Here is a 21987-nt window from a genome sequence, read left to right as displayed (position 1 = left end):
GTCCCCTCAGCTGTGGTTTCTCTGGTTAGCATGTAGGGGCAGTGGGAATCTCATTAAACCTTTCTCTGTTGAACTTTTTCATTCATTTTTACTGCCATATCCTAAAACTCAATTAGTCTGAAACTATACATACTGTCTTACTCACAAAAAGTTCTCTACCTTCACTTGGCCTACTTCTGCAAATGTCACCAGCCTCGTTATCTTTTGACCAGGCCTGAAACCTTAGAGCAGGTCTTCATCTGGGCCCCTGGCCAGGACTCAGGCTCATGGGTGACCTTGTAGAGCGCTGTAAAGCTCCTTGAGATTGTATAGCCACAGAACTGAAGACCAAGGGTTGGGACTGGGAGAAAATATTTGCAACACATATATCAAAAGACTTTTACCCAGAATATATAAAGAATTATTGAAACTCAGTTAACTTAAAAATGGGTAAAAGGCTTAAGAGAGCCCAGCTAGCATGGCTCAGTGCTTGAGCGTCAACCTATGAACCAGGAGGTCACAGTTCAATTCCCAGTCAGGGCACAGGTTCGCTCCCCAGTAAAGGGCATGCAGGAAGCAGACAATCAATGATTCTCTCTCCCCGAGGTTTCTATCTCACTCCCTCTCCCTTCCTCTCTAAAATCAATCAAAATATATTAAAAAGACAAGAGATATTTCACAGAAAAATATTTACAAATTACCAATAGGCACATGAAAGGATATTCATTAGTCATCAAAGAAATGTAAGTTAAAACCACAAGGAGGTACCACTATGCATTCACTAGAAAAGCTAGTATTTAAGACTGGCAGAGACCAAGTATTGACAAGGACATAGAGTAACTAGACTTTTCACATAAGGCTGATGGGGTTGTAAAATGATACAACCCACTAAAAACTGAGCTTTGTAAATTCTTTAAAAGTCTAACATATACCTACCTACCTTAGGACCCAGCCATCCAACTCTTAAATATTTGCCCAAGAGAAATGAGAGCACAAGTTCACACAAAGACTTTCCATATGCAATTTTACGGTAGCTTTATCTGTCACAGCAAAAGCTGGAAACAACCCAAATGTTTATCAACTGTTGAGTGGATAAAACTTCTGTGGTTTATCTCTACAATGGAATACAGTTCAACTATAAAAAGGAGCCAATTATTGACACATGTAACAAGATGAATAAATATCAAAACCACTAGGCGGAGTGAATAAAGACAGACAAGAAAGTGCATACTGTGTGATTCAACTAACACAGAATTCTAGAAAATGCAAAGTCATCTGTGACAGAAAGCAGATCAGTGGTTGCCTGAGGGCCAGAGGGAAAGGGGAAGTGGGTTTTGAAGGAGCACAAGGTCACCTTTGGGAGTGATGGAAATGTTAAATATTTGGGTTGAGATGATGAATGCATCTCTCAAAACCCCCCCTTGGTGGACCCTTCAGATATGTACAGCTTGTATTAAATTCAACCTTAACAGCGGTGTCAGAAAGTATGTGTTGCATGTCAGTGGCTCTTCTGTGCTTGATTAAGAAATCTCTTTCAGTATGCTATGAGACCTTATTTCGAAATCTGGCATTGATTTTTTTTTTTTGGTTAATCCTCACCTGAGGATATTTTTTTCCATTGATGTTTAGAGAGTAGAAGGGAGGGAGGAGGAGAGAGACAGAGGAGAGAGGGTTGGAGAGAGAGAGAGAGAGAGAGAGAGAGAGAGAGAGAGACATCGATTGGTTGCCTCCAGCATTCAGGGAACAAACCTGAGAATTTACAATCCAGGTACAGTGCCCTTGACCCAGAATCAAACCTGGGACCCACTGTTCTACCACTGAGCTACACCAGCCCCAGGCAGATTTTATTGTTTTTAAAATCAGCATCACAGTGGTTCTCAGAGCCAGTGTTGGAGTCACAGAATGAAAAATCTGGAAGGGCCCTTAAGCTAACAGAGAGAGGTGACTTACTCAAGGTCACCCAGGTACTTTGTGACAAAGTCGGGTTTGAACTCGGGTGTCCTGATTCAGTCACTGGTTGAAAGCGCAAGGAAGGCTCTGTGGCTCCAGGAAGGTCGGTCATGGCCATGAAATAAAGGGCTGCACAGTGGGAACCTGGCACAGTGCCTGGCACAGAGCCCACTGTGAATGAAGGGTGCCTCCCCCTCGCCACACATTTAACCGCTGTCTGTGTCTCTGCTGTGACTGGGCACCAAGGGCTAAGAACTGACCGTGGACCCTGCAGACACCACCATCAGGAGCAGGACCATGTCCCAGACCTGTGCCTCTCAGACCACTGCTTTTGGTTTTCCATTTTAAATTTCTAACTAGTTGCAAATCAATACCTTCATAACAAAATTGAATTGCTAGAAAAATGAACATATAAAATGCAAGCCCAAACGTTCATTATTAGATTTAACCCACCTACAGTCACTGTTCAATGGCCATAAAGGCCTCTAAGCATCTACTCTCCATTTCTGTCCTTATCTCTGTGGGGACCAGGAATAAGCAGTGTCAGGCCAGCGGTGGTCATGGCCTCACACTTTAAAAAGTATTTTCCTAAACAATTAAAATTTTAATTGCCAAGAAATAAGGGGCCCCGGCTACCAAGCCCAGGCTTTCTAAGGTATAGAAGGTCACATGATTAGCCTATGGATTGGGCTGGAATGAAGCCTTCACTGTGACTCATGAGTCATCATTTGAATTGTAACTCCAGGCTTATGTATTATTCATTGTCTGGAGCAATGAAAACTCACAAAATCCCTAAGTGCCCCCAAGCCCCAGAATAGCTTAATTGGCTCTGGGTGCAAAGTGCCTGTTTCATTCTGACTTCTGCATTTCTGTTCTGTTTCAGAACAGGCCAGTAAGACGCATTTTCTATCGCTGGTCCCTGCTCATCTCTCTCTCTGCTTCCGCTATGAATGGGCCACCCCTCCCCGTGGAGTGTCCTTCCCCAGCGCTGTCCCCAGGTCACCCAGGGGCTCAGATGCTGTGTAAGCAGCTGCCAGCACAGACATGGGGAGGACAGGCAGCCTCCCGCTGGGGTTCAGAGAGCAGGGTCACATCTGTGTCACCTCACCAAGGGGAGCAGACAAGGCCTGGACTTCCCTGTCGTGAGCTGTGGGATCAGGTACAGAATCACACTGGCCAAAGCTCAAGTCTTAGCCTCAAGAACATGAGCATCTAAGACCCAGATTCCTTGCCTGTAAAATGGCTCAGAGGATAGAGCATTGGCCTGCGGACTCAAGGGTCCTAGGTTCGATTCTAGTCAAGGGCACATGCCTGGGCTGTGGGCTTGATCCCCAGTAGGGGGCATGCAGGAGGTAGCCAATCAATGATTCTCTCTCATCATTGATGTTTCAATCTCTCCCTCTGCCTTCCTCTCTGAAATCAATAAAAATATATTTTAAAATAAAATAAAATTAGGAGAGTTGTCACATGGACTGCATAAGGCCAAGGCCAGGTGCAATGACACAGATGAAGTGATGAGCAAAGCCTGGCACCTAGTGACATCCAGTGGACACCAGTCATAGGACAAAGCTGAATGACAAGACCTCAGGTTGGGATGGGCTGTTAGTGAGTTCTCTCTCCTCTCCCACCCCTTTCTTGGCCCAGACTTGAGGTTCACTATAGAAATCCCACTAGTTCTTCAACTTGAATGCTGCAAATGACAGAGAACTCACCACCTACGCACAGCTCTTCTCAGCTTTGCATAGCTTTGCCCTGGAGACCAATGTCCCATGCTGAGCTAATGGGCTTCCCTGTAGCCCTCTCGCCCATGCACTGGGTACTGCTCCGGGGGCCACCAGACAGCCATGAAAATGTGCGAAGGCCGTGCTGCTGGCTTCACAGAGCCTTGAATTCTCCAAGCTACATGTCCCCAGCTCACTGTCACCTCTCCTATTTAGTTTTACAATTTGCACCATCCTGTCACTTGTCTCAGAACACACACCCTACATGAAGTAGCCTCCCAAAGTGAGACCCATCCCCACCCATCCTGCCCTTGTAGGGTTCTCTCTGTGGACCCCAAAAGTGGATCACATATCTGATCTTTCCAAAGCTTTGAGTGTACATAAGTGCCTTCAGTTCCCTTGTTCTTGTCTTCTTAACACACGGCTGCCTCTTTCTGAATCCTGGGGCCTGCTGTCCTTCTCTTCCTCCTGTTGACCCCCACTCAGCAGACACCATCCATATTCAGGGGCTACACTCAGTACTAAAGTCTTAAGCTACCACCCTCCAGCCTCCCCTCCCTACTTCCCCTCCCCCTTCCTCCCAAACAATTTAGTCCTAAACCTTGCTGGAGCACCTATTGTGTCCTTAATTCAGGGACAGGAAAGCCAGGATGTCTCAGGGCTGTGTGAGAGCAGCAAGGAGGGCATCCACAAGGAAGAGTAGCCTGGCAAAGGGTACTGGAGCCCAAGCAGGGTGAGGAGGACTTTCTCAAGGAGGCGTGGGCCAGAATGAGAGGCAGAGCCTGGATGGGGCATCAGGGGCTCCATGCAGCAGGATGAGCAATATGGGGAGTCAGAGTCCAAGGTGTCCTGTGGAGGGGGCCTGGCATTGAGAAACACTCTATAACATAACTGGACCATGATCTACAAATGTGTCAAGGAGGTGAAAATCAAGGCAATATGGAGAAAAGGTCCCAGACTGGAGAGCACTAAAGAAAAGTGACAACTCAAGGCAGCACCTCATTCTGAACAGACCCTTTTGCTTCAAAAGACCTTATTGGGCCAATTGGTGAACCTTCATGGGGTCTGAGGATGATGAAGACTCTCAACCAGATAGGGAAATATTTGATCCTAGAGCTGTACTTCCTACTTTTAAAAGAGGATTCTCTTTTAAAAGGGAATTTCAGAGCAGGCACTGAATTAGAGATTGCCCGACTCTTTACTTATGGGATGGGGACTAAGTCTGGGAGAGGTGAAGAGACTTGATTGAGGACACAATAGCTAGTTGAATTAAAGCTGGGACCCAAACCCTTCTTTTAAATCTTACTATTGGATCTAGTCCAAGTCCCACATTTTACAGGTTAAGAAAGTAAGGTCCAGAGCCATGCAGAGATTTGCCTCAAAATGAGATGAACAAATTTCAGGTGTCAGTTGTTTGGGACAAATTTGGGGAACTTCTTAGGTATCTCAAGTTGAACTCTAAGTCCAAGTGTATAGAAAGTTCCCCTAGATGTTGGCTCTAGAGCCAACTTCCTCCTGGAAGGGAAGTCCCCTGCCACTTACTCAGGATTTTGATTTGCTGCCATGCAGAGTGGCCAGCTCTCTCTATGGCTTCTGGAATTTTCCACCCTTTCAGTTACTGATGGCCTGGGACCTTGCCTTTCCATGTCCCAGTCATCAAGCAACCAACTGGCAATTCTGAATAGGCAGAAGGCATCCAGAGGCCCTCCGAGGTGGCATTCATCTGATAGGGGGCAAGCGGTGGGGCGGACTGTTATGGGCTGAATTGTGTCCCCAAAAGCCATATGTTGATGTTCTAACCCCCAGCACCTCAGAAAGTGACTGGGTTTAGAAATGGGGCCTTTAAAGAGGCAGTTAAGGTAAAATGGGGTCATTAGGGTGAGCCCCAATCCAATCTGACTAGTGTTCTTATAAAACAAGAAAATTAGGAGGCAAACACATACAGAAGGAAGACCATGTGAGGATACAGAGAGGAGATGTCAAAGGCAGAGGCCTCAGAAGAAACCAGCCCTGTTGATACCTTGATCTCAGACTTCCAGCCTCACCTATAGTACTTTATTATGGCAGCCCAAGCAGATTACTACAGCAGGGGGGAGGGAATCTTAGAGAACAGCTTTTCACCCTAGCCAGCTTTGCTCAGTGGATAGAGCATTCACTTGTGGACTGAAGGGTCCCAGGTTTGATTCTGGTCAAGGGCATGTACCTCAGTTGCAGGCTTCTCCTGGGCCCTGGCCCTGGTCGACGTGCCTGCAGGAGGCAACAAATTGTTGTGTTTCTCTCACATTGATATTTCTCTGTCTTTCCCTCTCTCTACCACTCCCTTAAAATCAACAGAAAAATATCCTCGGTGAAGATTAACAAAAAAAGAAGAACAGTTTTTCTACAGACCACAGGCTCTTTACACAGATCCGTCTGCCCACACTGTAATGTCACCTTCCCCCAACAAGCTCATCTGAATGGCAATCTCCCCATTTGGACACTAATCAAGAAAAACTGGGAACAGAATGCTTGGAGTTGTATAATCTCAGGCTAGTCATTTAATCTTGCTGTGCCTTAGTTTTCATATATAAAAATAGGATGAGGAAGTGAGGGACAGAACCGTGTCGCTACGTGGGAAAAGAGGATTGTAGATGGTATCGGGTGCCTTTACCAAACAGAGCTGCACAGCGCTTTTCTAAATGAATAGGACTTGATTAGGTTGCTGAGAGGGCTGAGGGAACCCAGCCAACAAGGCTTATGTGGGATTGGCCAGGACGGTGTTATAATTCTCAGATGTCGCCACCAGGTGGCAGGGTGGCTTCAGGCAAAAGGTCTACCAGGTGTCTGGGAACAAAGTTCTTTCAGACTCCAAAGGAGGAGTGTTTGGATAGGCCCCAAGATGCCTAAGAGGCTAGAGAAAGCAGATATAGCCCTGAAGGGTGAGGAGGTAGAATAAGCTCCTTGCCCGATAACTGGTTGAAGCTTTCTGAGAGTCACTCTATTTCCCCATCCTCCCAATGGCTGTCACCCCTAGCTTGGCAATAAGGCATAGCACTTGTTAAACTACAAAACATTTTACTAGTAGATACCCCGAGAATCAGCATTATTCTGTAGAGAATCTCTATAGTACTAGTAAAACCCTGCCATGACCCCATAGGTAAGGCAGATAAATCCAAGCTCCCAAAATGCAAGGTTGGGATGTTCAAGTCGATGAAGGAATGGTCTGTTCCAGCCCAGGTTCTTGCTTGGTGCCACCTGTTGGCAGCTGTCTGTTCTGGCTTAAAAATCATGGTGCCATTTTGTTGGTCTTTATGGAGAAAGTTGGGGCACAGGGACCCATCATCTACTTCCCTGCTTCCTCAATCAGGATTGCCTGCAGTTTCTCCACCCAGCTTTGCCCTTTCCTCCCAGCTTGCCCCCACCATGAGAATATTTGATGCCAGCTTTCTTATATCCAAATTCCTGGTACCCTGGGCTATGTTACCTTGGGTTTTCACTGTATTGGATTTTTACCTTTTCTGAAGAAGCACCTTTCTATTAGATAACTGTGTCCACCACATGATCTACTTCCCAAAGAACCTGATATGCATGCATTTCTGTGTGTGCACTTGTGCATGCGTGTGGTGCATGTGTGTATGCATGCATACATTTGTATAGGGTGGAGGGAGGGCTTGAGAGAAGGGTGTTTGCTCAGTTATGCTGTCTTCTTTCACATTCAGATGACTCTCAATAAATCAACTAGTTCCACCAAGACTTTTTCCTACCCCATCAGCCAAAATGGACCCAGCTTCCCTCCTGGATTGCTTTGAAATTCCCTTCTGCCACCATCTTCCCTGATTGTCTTTTTATTTATGCGCATGCTCAGAAGGTCCTAACAGTGGTGGGCTCTGAGCACCATCCAATCTCCCCTTCCTTCTGGGAGGGCAGTGGAAGGATATCCTTTAAAAGCAGTCTGTGCTCAACAAGCAGTAAAGGTCATGCTTCATAGCTGAAGGTCAAAAGGCACAGGAAGCAATCCTGCACACTGGACTTCTCACTGATCTCCTCCTCAGTGGCCTTCTTTCTTCACAAGACTTGTGAGACAGAAACACCCTTGGCTTTAAAATGCAGCTATTCACTCATCCATTCATTTATTCATTCACTTACTCATTTTGTTATTGATTCAAGTAAGTGTTAAGTGCCTTTCTCTATGCTGGGCAACACAATGGCAGGCAGTGCATGGTCACCTTCTGGGAGGAGCTCAATGTCTGGGGGATGGAGGCGGGGAACCTGAGTCCCCAGCAGCATCAGAGGTTGATGGATGCAATATTAAAAATGCCACATTGGAGGGGTGAACTGAGTGCCATGTGTCCCAGAGGATTGAGAGCAAGCTTTCCTGTGACTTCTTTTTGCCTGTGTAACCTTGTTCAAGTTTTGGGAATTGCATAGAGGGACATCACTTCCTAACCCTGGCAATGCTGACCAATGAATCAATGGAGGGAATGAAGGGAGCAGCCAAGAATGATAGAATGATGTCTCCTCACCCTGCACTGTCCCAGAGGCGCTCAGTGACTAGCGAGAAGTCCCCTCCCCATCCTGATTGCTTTGTCCTGGGTCAAGTCCCAAACTATCTATATATATGAAAGGCTAAGTGTCTGTCCAACTGGAAGCTATGATGCACACTGACCACCAGGGGGCAGATGCTCAACGCAGGAGCTGCCATGACACACACTGGCCATTTAAAAATAAACGGCACCACGGACTTGGCGCCAAAAAACCAACACTCGGCTTCTCCCAAGTGGGACACAGGCCCCACCACCACCCCAGAGCAACACCCCACCAAATTGCAACCAATGCTGACGACACTCCATGGCACAAAATGTGGCCCACAGCCCAGCCCAGCCCGGAAACCGTTGCTGTGGGTGCTAGGTAATGACATCACATAGCAACACCAGGCTTCTTCTCCCTAGGGACTAGCCTCCTTGGAGTTTCTTCAGCCCAGGAACATGACTTGTTTTATAGCCAGGTGGAAACATTTTACAGTTTAACCAAATGTTTGTGAAGCATTTTCATGTGCCTCATCTCATTTGATCCTCAAAGAAGTCCTGGAGTAGGTAGATAGGAGACTCGGTAGAATCTTATTTTCTTTTCATTAGCAAGATGCGAAAAGTGACATTAAAATGTTTCTTCTAATTAATATCCTTTCAATGTGCATGAATCTGTGCACCTGGACACTAGTCCTCATATAAAGCATTCCCAATATCCGTTTCTTTCCATGGGGCTGTTTAATAGGAGCCAACAAACCACTTCCAAAAGCAGGACCTTTGCAAAATCCCTGCTTTTAAATGTCCCTGCCCAAAGGGACAGTTAAATGACAGAACCATTGCACATTTGGATAACAACACCGGGGAGCAATTGAGTGGTGAAAAGAACTGCAGAAAATGACTGGAGGTCACTGGGGGGGACGGGAACTCATCTCCTGCCTTCCTCGGGCAGCCTTCATGTGACTATGCAAAAGGGAATTTTTTAATGTGTTAGAAGAAAAGGATTGGGAGCTACTGCTGAAGAAGCCTCTCATCTTCCTTGTAGTTTAAAGCTGGAGACCATTTGAGTGAAAAGAGGGACCCCATTTCTAATTCATTGATGCCCTAAAGTTGGAACTTCCAAAAAATCCTTTTCTTTGACAGCATGAGTGAAATCATGGGAATGTTAATAATGGCAAAGCCTTGATGGCTGGAGGCAGGGGAGGGCGGGTTCCCAGGGAACATCTCTCTACTCTAATCTGCCAAGAATTGAGTTGAAAAAGCAAACCTGTCTCTGGCCCTGGCTGCTTAGCTCAGTTGGTTGGAACATCAGCCTAATACACCAAGGTTGCAGGTTCGATCCTCAGGCAAGGCATATTCAAGAATCAACCAATAAATGCATAAATAAGTGGAACAACAAGTTTCTCTCTCTCTCTCTCTCTCTCTCTCTCTCTCTCTCTCTCTCTCTCAATAAATTTTAAAAATTAAAATTAAAAAGTCAAGCCCAGTAACCTAGCACATAAGAAGAGCCACGTGAATCCCATGCTTTCATTTGCAAAATCTGTGTTTTCTTTTTTCTTCTACATGAGCCATTTTTTCAGGCTGAAAACACATTTCTTAGACATAGTCTCAAAATGAATGGAAAAATCAAGATAAGACTCTCCATTTTGATAATCCTCTTGCTCTGTGGTAGAAATAGCCTTAAAGTGCTGTTAATGGGACCATTTTCCCTGCCTAATCATGAAAATTCAGGTAATTACTAGAAAAAAAAGCAAGTTACACTGATAAGGAGAATTAGGCCTCTAGCTACTCTATGATTTTATTTCATGGAAAGAGAGGGGGCTGGGAGTCTGTCTTGATGAATCCTTAAACAAGGATTAATATAATAATTATATTTATTGAACACATTTATATGCCAGTTGAATACATCACTTCAAATCCATGTGACCCAAGGAAGTAGGCCGTACTATTTATCTCAGTTTGACAGATGAAGAAAAGGAGGCCCATGGGGATTGAAATAACTTGTCTAAGGGCACACAAGAGCAAGGGGTGGACCTCCCACTCTTGAGCCATCCCTATGAGGTTGCTGAGAACCATCAGAAAAAATTCGAACCCTATGGAGCCAGCCAGGCTTTGGTTCTGCGTTGCACGGTCTCCTACCCTAGGGACTCTGGGGCCCCTTGCCCTTGCTCATAGCCTTTGCCCCTGTGGCCACCCTCCAAGCCTCCATATCTTCCAAGTGAGATGCACATATTTTAGAAAATGAATGTGTATTACTGCATCATCTGGGGATCAAAACCAATAGTTATTTTTTAAAACCACTCTAAGTTCTAATTATAATCCCTTTGCTCTAAATGTTCACCCCTACCTACACTTCCCATTTTCTTTGTCCTTAAGGCCTCTATTTTATCTTTCATCCACTTAACAGATGCCTGCTGAGAAACCTTCCCAGGGCCAGGTGCTGGGGAAGTAGGCAGTGAGCAAAAAGAAGCAGCCATTGCTTGGCGGAGTGCAATGTAGACCATGTGGGGGACAGGCATCTATGAGAAAGTTGCAGCTGCAATAAATGAGATGCGGGCGACATAACCAGTGACAAAATGAGAGTCTGGCCCATGTGGGACACCCTGGAGGATCTTCCTGTGCAAGTGACATTGAAATCGAGATAGAAAGAGATGAGTAGAACAATGAAGGAAAGGATATTGCAGGCAAAGAGAACAATATGTGCAAAGGCCTCAGCAGAGGAAACGGGGTGAATCCAAGAGTCTAAAAGAGGGTCAGGTGACTGTGGAGAGAGAGCTCAGGGGTGTGTATGGTATAGACGAGGCTACAGAGGTGGGCAGGGGCAGAGCAGACAGGACCAAGGAAGTTGTGAGCCAGGGGGAAGCCATGGATAGAGCTCAGCAGAGGGTGATGTGATCAAATTTGCATTTTGGTAGAGGCCTCTGTGGGAATAGCAAGGATATTCAGAGTGAAGTAGAGAGGATGCCTATGGAGAGGTTGGGCACTGTGATGCGGTCCAGGGGAGAGGTCAATGGTGTGGGTAGGTAGGTGGGGGGAGAACATTCCTGGGGGTGGAGGGAAGTCGATAGGCTCAGTACTTAGTTCAGAAGTCAGATTGATAGGACTTGAAGGACTGACTGGACAAAGGTTGGTGGGTCAAGGAACTAATCTAGATTCCTGAGTAGAGGAGCATGCAATTTCTTGAGACAGACGAAGGAGTCAGTAGGCTGGAAACAGGCAGCATGCACGCCCAAGCAAGTACAAGTTTACCTGGCCAGCCCGTTTCCCCATTCTCAAGGACAGCCAGTGGTTAGCAAACTTGACCTCCTTTCAATTCTTATGACTCTGTGAGTGTCTTAAAGAAGCAAATACACGCATTTGGAAAAGGCCCTGGCCACTGCTGAGGCCTTTATCGACTGCATCCCGTCCATAGCTCCTCAGTCTGCTTCTATGACCTTTAAAATCTTTTCCTTGTTCCTAGCTAACCCACCCTCCACCAAAACTATGCACAAAAAGTAAAATAATATATTCAAAATAAAGGCCGACATTATGAGCAGAAAAGCTTATATTTTTGGAAAATTTCTGGACTCATTAAATTTGTTGTAATCTATCTAAAATCTCATCACTTCAGGTTCTCTCAGGGTTGAAAGGAAAGACCAGGAATATGCAGAACCCAAGCTGGGTGATGGGCACCCCCTGTAGTTGCTATGGGAGTTCCTGGCTGAGGTTGGAATTTTCAGAATTAAGCTCATTTGTCCTAGTAAACCCATACCTGGGCTCACCTGTGTCCAGGGGACCTGAGGTTTCCCAAGACTTCCAGAGCCACAAGACAGATTCCAGGGTCCTCACCAGGATTCCGGAGTTAGATCCAAGCTAACCTCAAGTTCTAGAATCTCCTTCTGTCCCATGGAGCCCTGCCACAGGGTCAGTCTGATTCCCTGACTCACTGAAGAGAAATCTTACAGTGTCCACCCCTCCCACTCATTTCCAAGAGCTTTTTCCTACTGGCTAGAATAATTCATGTCGATTGCCTGATAGAAAGCCTGAATCTGACTCAGAGAAGTCCAGCAAGGATCTAAGTAAAACAATTTCTGCACATCAACTACCCTAAGCACTCCACTTGCTCACTGGAGCTTCTGAGTACAAGGTCAAGGTTCCCACAGAAGGGGGTTGGCTTCTGCCAGGCACTGGAGACCCCAAAGGCTACCTCTGCAAGCCTCCTGCAGCCTGGGGAGTTCCATCCCAGCTGTGGTTGGGCCATGCTTGCAGCCTGGCCCAGGAGACCCCCCCCCTCCTCACAGCCGACCGGAACTGGGGAAACTTGAGAAGGGACCCCCCAGAGCACGTGATTTCTGCCCACTCCCAACTTCAAGAAGAAGCAAATGCTGTAATTTCCTGCAACAACTGCATGTAAGAGTGAATGAGTGAAAAACTGTTGGTTAAGGCACAGTGACGGGGACTTGGAGTAGGAGGCTCTTCTCTGAAGTCCAGCGAGGCAGGTGAAGAGGCAAGTCCCCCTCATGGGCTAGAATTCACTCTGTGGCCTGTCACTAGTCACAAAACCAAGGAGAGGAGCCACATCTGCTAACATGAACCTCAGACAACGGCTTCCAATACACCGGCCAAGAACTGCAACTAAACCCTGGGAACTAAAAACTTAAAATATCTTCAAGTCTCCTACCATCCACAGTGGGAATATATTTTGATAGTTTCACTATAACTGGGCAATTTTCAAGGAGAAAAGAGAGCCCAGACCCAAGAAGGGCTTCTCCTAACGCTGACACCTGTGTCAGGAGCAGATATTCTTCCCCTGGGAGGGTTTTGGAGGACGACAAGGACACGGGGTCCTCCCTGAGTGGACCCAGAACTGGGGAGAAGGCTTGAGTCCCTGGATCCAGTCCCGCCATCTCCTGAGGGTTTCATGGATCCCTGAGGCTACAACAGCCTGAACACAGAAGGATGATCAGTCCTGGATCACGGCCGTGAGGCTCTGGGAGTAAGTTTCCCTCTTCCCCAACGTGCTGATGTTATCAGCTGGAACAGATCAGCGACTCATGATTATGCAGCAGATGCTTTGCATTAAATAGGATTCAATTAAGCCACATGGAACCTGTGAAAATGTTCCTCCCGCTGTGCGCTAGTCCATTGTCAAGCAGCCTCTTTCTCTGTCACTAGGAGGCAGATGTTCATGGTTGACTAAGATGCGGGAGGAGACAGCCATTCACAGGGGCTCGGGCCGGTGACCATTCACAGGGGCTCGGGCCCGTGAGTCGGCCTCCTGCTGCCAGGGCTATGAGTCTCCAAGCTCCCTGGTGGCTATGGTGGCACTGTCCCTTCTCTCACCAGGACTTTGTCTCCAACAGATGTGACACTCACACTCCTTTTCTACCTCTCCGGAGGGGACTTTCCCTCTGAGCTGGCCTTTCAGTCTCACACTTGACTCTAAGTCCCCTGGGCCCTACAGGGAAGAAGCAGCCTCTTCCACTAAAGTAGACAGAATGTCCCTTTGTCGTTTTAGGTCACTTGTTCCAAATTCCACAAAAATCTCCCAGCTGACCCTCTTTCCTCCTTTACCTGTCCCTTACCCCTCCCCTAGCGGCCTGGCCCTGTCTATTCTTGACATGAGCCTGGCCTCTCCTGGGGCCCAAAGTCAACCCTCCCCTTTCCAACAGGTTCTGCCATTACCAGACAGCATTTCCCAAAGAGTGTTCCCAGGCCTCATGAAAACCTATGTGTTCAGGCAGGTTTGGGAATCCCTCCTCCCCACTCCATCTTGGGGGTACACAGTGATGTTGGCACAGTAAGGATTCTGGAAAGCCTTGTAGAAAAGACCCAGCCTTCCATAGACTTGTATGACCCTGGAAGGCCTTCCTGCACATAACGCTGTGAAGATCCCACACATGGCACAGACAGATGCAGCGTCTGACACAGAAGGTGCTGCCAGCTGAGCACCAAGATGCTGGCCACAGGCACACAGACTGCATCCTCCTTCCCAGGCCCAGCTCCCTGTGCTCCTTCATTGAGACCCCAGCCTTGGTTTGCCCTTGGTTACGTCCTTATATTTAAGACCCTGATAACTAATATCAAAAAAAGTTTCTGTAGCTTTCTAGAAGGCCCAGAATTCAAGCCTGAGTGTGCAGTTCCACATGAGACATCAAACGCTGATGTAAGCAGTGCCAAATAATGATGAGACTTATTTATAATGTTTGTGGGTTCAGTCCTGGCTGGGTGGTTCACTTGATTGGAGCATCGTCCTGTACAGCAAAAGGTTTCAGATTTGATTCCCGGTCAGGAGGCAACCGATGTCTCTCTCTCTTTCTCTCTCTCTCTCTCTTCTCTCTTTCTAAAAATCAATAAAAAATGTTATTGGATGAGGATAAAAAAATAATAATAAAATAAAATGTTTGTGGGTTGAATTAATAAAATGATTGAATGAACACATGAATTAGCTGAGTGAAGAAGAAAGCTAATGATGCCCTGACCGGTTTGGCTCAGTAGATAGAGCATCGGCCTGCGGACTGAAGGGTCCCAGGTTCGATTCCAGTCAAGGGCATGTACCTTGGTTGCGGGCACATCCCCAGTGGGGAGTGTGCAGGAGGCAGCTGATCGATGTTTCTCTCTCATTGATGTTTCTAACTCTCTGTCCCTCTCCCTTCCTCTCTGTAAAAAAAATCAATAAAATATATTTTTTTTTTAAAAAAAAAAAGAAAGCTAATGAGCTAGGACCTGGGACATCATTCTGATTCATTTCCATGTGTAAGTGAAGACCATGATGTTCTTCCTTCCATGCACATGTATGTGCAAAAGACTCTCTGGTCTAAGGGAGGAATTGCTCTAGAAATCTCTATGTGTGGACATACAGCTATGTCATATTTTAGCAGGTGCCTTTTTTCTCCAAAACCACTCCCGCTCTTTATGCTTTTTCATTTTCCTACTCACTTCTGGGAGAGAGCCTCACTGGGACCATGGTTGTAGGACGTTTCTCTGTTGCATGTCCTAAACACTTCTCTAGCAAAAGGGAGGGTGCACTCATAGCAGCAGGTGCTGAGTGTCCCGGGGAGCAGGTCTCAAATCCTACAACCAGCGGCTTCCCTTTGAAGGCTGGCTATCCCCTTTCGCAGGTGAAGAAATTGAGGTCCCACCAACAGTTGCTGAATTGCCTGATGGTAGCCATTGGCAGACCTGTATGCAAACTTGTGGCCCCTCATGGGCAGAGCTAGACCTAGGCGTCCCACCCTGGAATTATAGGAAGGCTTTTAAAACTACTGATGCCTAAGCCCACTCTGAGAGAGCAATAGCCCTGATCTTACACAGACCCACATGGGCCACTCGGGCAAAGGTGTGAGGCACAGCTTGTCTGGGTCTTGGCAGGGCAGCTTGTGATGGTCTGGGGGAGGAGGGTACTGGGAGGCTGTGTCACGTCTCTTGTTGCCCCTTTGTCTCTGTGTTGTCCTTTCTGGCTTGGGGGACAGAGCTCTCAGGGAGATCTGGTTTGTTCTTTTTTCCGCTGTCCCTGTGCAAAATAAACCAACAGTGGCTCATCGTATTAGGTCTCAACCTTGTCTCATGTGTGCGCTTGACAAGAATCTGATTGAATTGTAGAGATAAAGGCCAGACAGGTCCATTTTTTAACTGTGGTTTTTACTTTTTCTTTTGAAACAATTATAGAATCACAGGAAGTTGCAAAATAATGTACAGGAGGCCCTACGTACCCTTCATCCAGTTTCCCCCAATGACAACATCACATGTAACTATAGCACAATATCAACACCAAGACATTGGCATTGGTGCGATCCACCAAACTTCCGATTTCACTGGTTTTACGTGGACTTGTGTGTGTGTGTGCGTGTGTGTATAGCTGTTTGCCATGGTATCCCCCACGTAGATTTGTGTGGCCACCACTGTGATCAAATATAGAACTATCCCATCACCACAGGCTGCTGTGCGGCCTCCATCCCGCCCCCCCCCCCCCCCGCCTCCCCTCCCACCACCTCATTGCTACCCTCATTTGTTCTCCATCTCAATAATTTGAATATTTCAAGAATGGTATATACATGGAATCAGACGGTCTGGAACCTTTTGAGATTGGCTTCCTATGCTCGGCATAATTCCCTTGAGGTCCCTCCAAGCTGTGGCCTGTACAGGAAATCCCTTGCTTCTGTCCTAGGTGATCCCAGGGTGTGGATGCACCACAAAGTGTTTAATCCTCACCCTGCGGAGGACATCGGGGTGGTTCCCAGTGTAGGGCTGTCACAAGTAAAGCTGCTAGGAACATTCACAGACAGGTTTTCGCGTGCACTGAAGTTTTCATTTCCCTGGGAGACATGCCCAGCAGTGGTTGCTGGGTGATATGGCGGCAGCATGTTCAATTCTATAAGAGACAACTGTTAAACGCTTTTCCAGAGCAGCCTGACACTGTTTTACTCCCGTCCGACTCCACTGAGTGGAGGGAGCTAAGATTGCTGCTCTGGGAGCCAAATGGAAGTGGCCCAGAGCTGCAGGAACTTTAGCTAATGGAGTCGAGGTCTTGCACTACAATTTCTAAAGGATAACTCCTGGGGAATCTTTCGGAGTCATTCCCCAATTCTTTATCTGTGGTCCCCTCAGATATGAGCGCCAGAAAATGTGGTGTCCACCCTGACAACCACACAGGTTTCAGGGAGTGGAAACCCTGGCGTAGTTCAGCGAGCTGGGAGAAGGGCTGAGCCCTCTGACCCCGCCCCTCTCCTGGGGACTAGGAGTTCTTCTGGAGAATGGAGCTCTCGACACCCCTGAGCCACAGGCACCCTAAGCCTCACCCTGGAGCTCTTGGAGAGAACCAAAGTCAAGGCAGGTCTCTCCTGAGAGGACTACCTTCTCTGGGCTCCCTCGGGTGCTTTTGATGAGTACATGTCAATGCCAGCCATGGGAGCAGACGGGGCAGCGTTTGGGTTAGGATGTTGGTGGGCCTTCCCGGACCCACTTTCTGCAAGGCCAGCTTGGAGGCAGGATGACCAAGTCCGACTCCGAGCTGCCTCTATAACCCCCTCTACACAGAGCTCTTGACCCTGTACCCCGCTCCTGCCCCCTTCAGCCAGTCATAGGGCATCTGCCACACGTGTGGCCTTTGCCCAAACACAGCAAAAACACGGCTCAAAGGCAGCAACTATGCAGCAGAAACATAGCTGGTGAACACACCCCAGCATCTCACTTCCTTCTCTTCACAGAACCCCAAACTTCCCCTTACAAACTCTCACAAACTCTCCCACAAACCCATGGCCACCTCCTGGCTCCTCCACTCCCTCCCTGCTGGCATCACCGCCCCTCCACTCTCCCAAGCCTGGGGGCTAGCCAAAGGCCAAACAACAACAACAACAACAAAAAGGGAAACAAAAGCACACAAAAGAATTCCCCTGACCCCCCAATAAACACACACACAAAAGAGCAGGCTTGTGGGAAGAGGAAGCTCCCACCAGCATCGACCCCTGGGGGGTGGGGGGGGACTGGGGGGGTCCCCTCATTGTTCTCCCTCCCTAGGCCTGGTGATGACAATCCCAGCCCCGGACAGGTCGTAGCCCCCCTGCCCTGCAGCCAGCACCCCTCCTCTTTTCCCACCTTGGGGCCCCTGAGAAAGACGCCTGGGAGCAGATGTCATAGGTTCCCACAGGAGCAGGAAGTAAGAGCTCACAAAAGACCGGGTTTTCCCTGAGGAAGTCGCAGTGGCTTCTCAGTGACAGACTCCTGCAAGGATGAGGGACAGGGCAGCCGGGACCCCTGGGACCAGGGCCAGGAGAGGAGCGGCTCCTGGAGGAAGGGAGGGCATTGTGAGCCCTTGTTTACGGCTCTGGCTGGCGGGGGCCGTGACCTTGCGGCTTGTCCACAGGCCCGGGCTCCCTCCTCTCCCCGCAGCCTTCATGTATTGTTGTGGAGTCTGTTGTGGAGGCAGCCCATTCATAATTTTATTTGGGGGCGGTTGTTTTTCGGCCTCCAGCCCCTCCCCCAACTGGCTCACTTTCAGCATTGTCACCCGGATAAAAAGCAAGATATCCTTCCCCTTTCATGAAGCCAGCTTCCTATCCTGGCCTTGTTGGCTCCCGACTCTGTTAACCCTTCCAGGAGCAGGAAGAGGGCTCCCCTCTAATGACAGGCTGCCAGAGCCAGATCAGACCCCAGCTCCACCACCACAGCACAGGGTCCCGGGAAGGCTTGGCTGAGGAGCAGTCCCAGATCATGATGGAGACACTGAAATGCCTGAGCGCTAGGATGCGGGGACAGGTTACAGGGCGAGAGGATGGAGTGACAGTGACTTTGTTATAGCTTACTTGCCTCCGAAGAACCTTTCCTGCCGGTCCTAAAGGCTCTGAGGAGTCCTAGCCTCTGCACCCTGCAGCAATCACACCTTTCTTTGAAATGCATCATTTGCCCCCACAGGTGGATGCACTATGAGCCAGGCATCCATAGCAGCAGGCATAGCACTGAGCACACACCGATGTAGTCCCGTTTTCTCATAGGGTGGGCTGTACAGCCTGAGTTGTCCATGCCAACAGATATTTATTTTCTAATAGTTCTGAGGCTGGAAGTCCAAGGCCAAGGTGTCAGCAGAGTTGGTTTCTTCTGAGGCCTCCCTCATTGGCGTGTAGATGGCCGTTTTTGTCAACACATGGTCTTCCCTCTGTGTGTCTGTGTTTTAATCTTCTCTTCTTATAAGGATACCAGTCAAATTGGATTAGAGCCCATCCAATGACCTCATTTTAACTTGATGACCTCTTGAAGGGTTTTGTCTCCAAATATTATGGAGAGGGGCTTAGGGCTTCAGCATATGAACTTTGGGGGAACACCATTCAGCTCAGAGCAGGAGGACTTGGGTTACTCTTTCTCTAGGATCATCTCCAGGAGTTTACTGACTCTGCAAATAGTCTAGTGGCCAAAAACATAGAGCAATAAATAGAAAGAACTGTGGGATCTGAAATTAAAGATGGGGTGAGAGCTGACATCTGGAACCCCAGAACCTGCCCTGGAGAAGCATGTCATTCCACCTTGAGCAGCTCCTCAGTGTATAACCCATTTGCATTTTGGGGTGGCTTAAAGCCCACCCATCGCCATCCATGGATTTTTGGTTAAGGTCTTAGTCAGGCCTGGTACAAGGATAATGATATTTGTGACAGTGACTGAAATGGGCTGAATGGAGGTTGGATCCATTTGTGGGAGGTGCACAGTACATGGAGAGGCATGGTCTAATTGGGGGTGGAAAGGGATATATGGGGTTGGGACACTTAGGGATTAATGATGCCCAGAAAGGCTGCTGATCCTGACCACAGATTAGACCACACAAAGAGTAGGGTAAGTAAAAGCCTTGCTAGGAAAGCCAGGACTCCTAAAGGCAAGCCAGCATCCACCCCAAACTCCCTTGCCAAGTGTGTGCATGTGTGAATGCATGCACATGCATGTTTATGTCTGTGTGCATGCCTGTATGTTTGCATATGTGCGTGTGTCTGTGTGCATGTATGGACAGTGCATGTTTATGTGCATGTATGTGTGCATGTTTGTGCACCTTTATGTGTGCATATGTGCATGTCTGTTCATATGTGTCCAAACATGTGTGTGCATGTATATGTGTATGTGCCCTCATGCACTACAAGTTGCTGAGTGTTCTGGAAAGAAATTTCACCCAGCCAGTGTGGTGGGCCTCAGGGTTCTTTGCCAATGAATGGCCACAGCACACCAAGCCCAGTTTCACCCTGGAACATGTGGGGACACCCACTTCTCTTCATAGCCCACTCTTCTTCACAGCTCATTGTTGCTCTGTTTGCTTTTCTCCAGGCAGCCCTGCTTTATAGTGATGTGTGAATGAATGCACATGCATGTTTATGCCTGTGTGTTTTCATGTGTACCCGTGTCTATGTATGCATGACTGTGTGCATGGCTGTGCAGTGCATGTTTATGTGCATGCATGTGTATATATGTGCATGGTTATGCACGTTTGCGTGTGCATATGTGGACTTGAGAAAAGGGGTGTCTTGTTGCCCAGGATCTTCGTGAGGGATCATCCACCTTGCAGTTTGGCTGGGAATGCTGGCTTTGGGGGTTGGGAGCTAGAGGGACCAGGCCTGAGATCCTGGCTCAGCCACTTAGCAACGTGTGGCTTAGGGCAAAATTGACCTCTCTGAACCCGTTTCCTTAGATGTAAAACGGGGATATGAGTACCTGCTGGAGAAGTTTTGTGTGGTTGACGGGAAGAGGAATATAAAATGTGAAGCAGAGTTCATTGTAGGTGTGGCAGCCTCTCCTGTCCTCCTGCCCTTTCACAGAAGGCACGTCTGGCCCAGGGTCACAGAGCACTGAGCCGGGACATGCTCAGGAGCTCATTGTCTCCACCACCCTTTGCCCGTCTCTAGAAATCTCTGCTCAGCTGTTTTTCCTGACCAAGACTGCCCTTATCAACCCTCCAAAGTCTTGGACTAAGAAGAAGTTGAGGTGATCAGCACATTTTCTTTCTCACTTTCCACTTCCAGTGGCCCCAAACTAGCAAAATCCCAGATCAGAATTAAGAAAGCAAAGACAGGGTAATGTGGGCTCTTCTCAGAACCCGTGATGGGCCAATGGTCCCCCAACCGCACATAGCCTGCAACTCCCTACGGGTCTGCCAAACAGCAGCTCAGAGGCTGTGGCTGGCCCGCTGCTCTGCTTCTTCCCCCTATCCCCGAACGCCCTCTCCCATGCAATCACTCAGGCATTCATTGATTACTTACTGAACCCCTATATGGATAGGTGGCAACCTGGCACATGGCAGAGAACAGCCCCACACCCTCCCGGTCCTCCCAGGGTTGACCATCCATGTCCCCCCACAATCACGACCCCCGTCCCAGCTACAAGCAGTGAGGAAATGAGATGGAAAAGAAAAAGAAGAGTAAGAAAGGCCAAGTTCCTGCAAGCTGCTCTTGGTTGCACCCAGCAGCCCTCCATGTCATTTCCAAAGCACTCCTTCAATCCTGGACTCAGGATCAGAAGGTAACTGAGTCAGGATCTAACCCCAGCTGCCACCTGACTAAGTGCCCTCCCACCCCTCCCAGCAGGAGAAGATAGGAGAGTAAAACTCATCAATGGCATGGCCCCCACACCAACCCCGGAGGCAGATCATTGAAACCCAGAAGAGAAAGCTATTCTTTCCCCCAGGTATGACTAAGACCATCTTTTTGACCAAACTGCAGATAGGCTCCTCTGAGTCCTTTTCAGTTAGGCCTCATCCTTGGGCTTCTGTGTTCATCCTTCCAGAGTTCAGTTTTAGCAAGTTTTAGTCCTGCTAAGTCAGTTTAGAGAGAATTCTCCACCCTCTGTATCTGATTACTCTCAATATCTGATCCAACTCTCACCCCCACCCTCCTCCAAGTGATATCTGAACACCTGGGCTGTCTTCAGAGAGTGCCCTCTTGGTCATCTAAGCAAGAATCCCCTACTGTTGATGGCTGCTCTTGGTAATTTCCATCCTCTGACCCTATTTGTCCTTGTATTAGGAGTTGAACCCACTTCTCTCCCCTCTCTAGATACTCTTGATGTCTATCATGATAGCCCTGAAGTCTTCCTTGCTGTTTTAACAAGTGTCAGAATAATTTTCCCTCTAACAGGTAATATTAAAAGCAAGCAGGCAAATCGCTGCTCTGTTCGGGCGTCTCTGTTGAACACCGGTGCTTGCAGGTGAGTTTTACGAGCTGTCTAGCTGGCCAGCTTTTGGGGAACAATCATGAATATTGTTATCAATACAATCATGACCAGGGAGTCATGACCAGGGGGAAGAGTCCAGGCTGTTGGATTTCTCTTTCGGGGAGAAGAATTTAGAGACATGGATAGAAGTCTCAGCAGCTCCAGGCACCGGCCTTGTT

Source organism: Myotis myotis, unplaced genomic scaffold (assembly GCF_014108235.1).
Source record: "Myotis myotis isolate mMyoMyo1 unplaced genomic scaffold, mMyoMyo1.p scaffold_m19_p_6, whole genome shotgun sequence".
NCBI lineage: Eukaryota > Metazoa > Chordata > Mammalia > Chiroptera > Vespertilionidae > Myotis > Myotis myotis.
The sequence above is the reverse complement of the archived record's forward strand: the minus strand, read 5'-3'. Positions refer to the sequence as shown.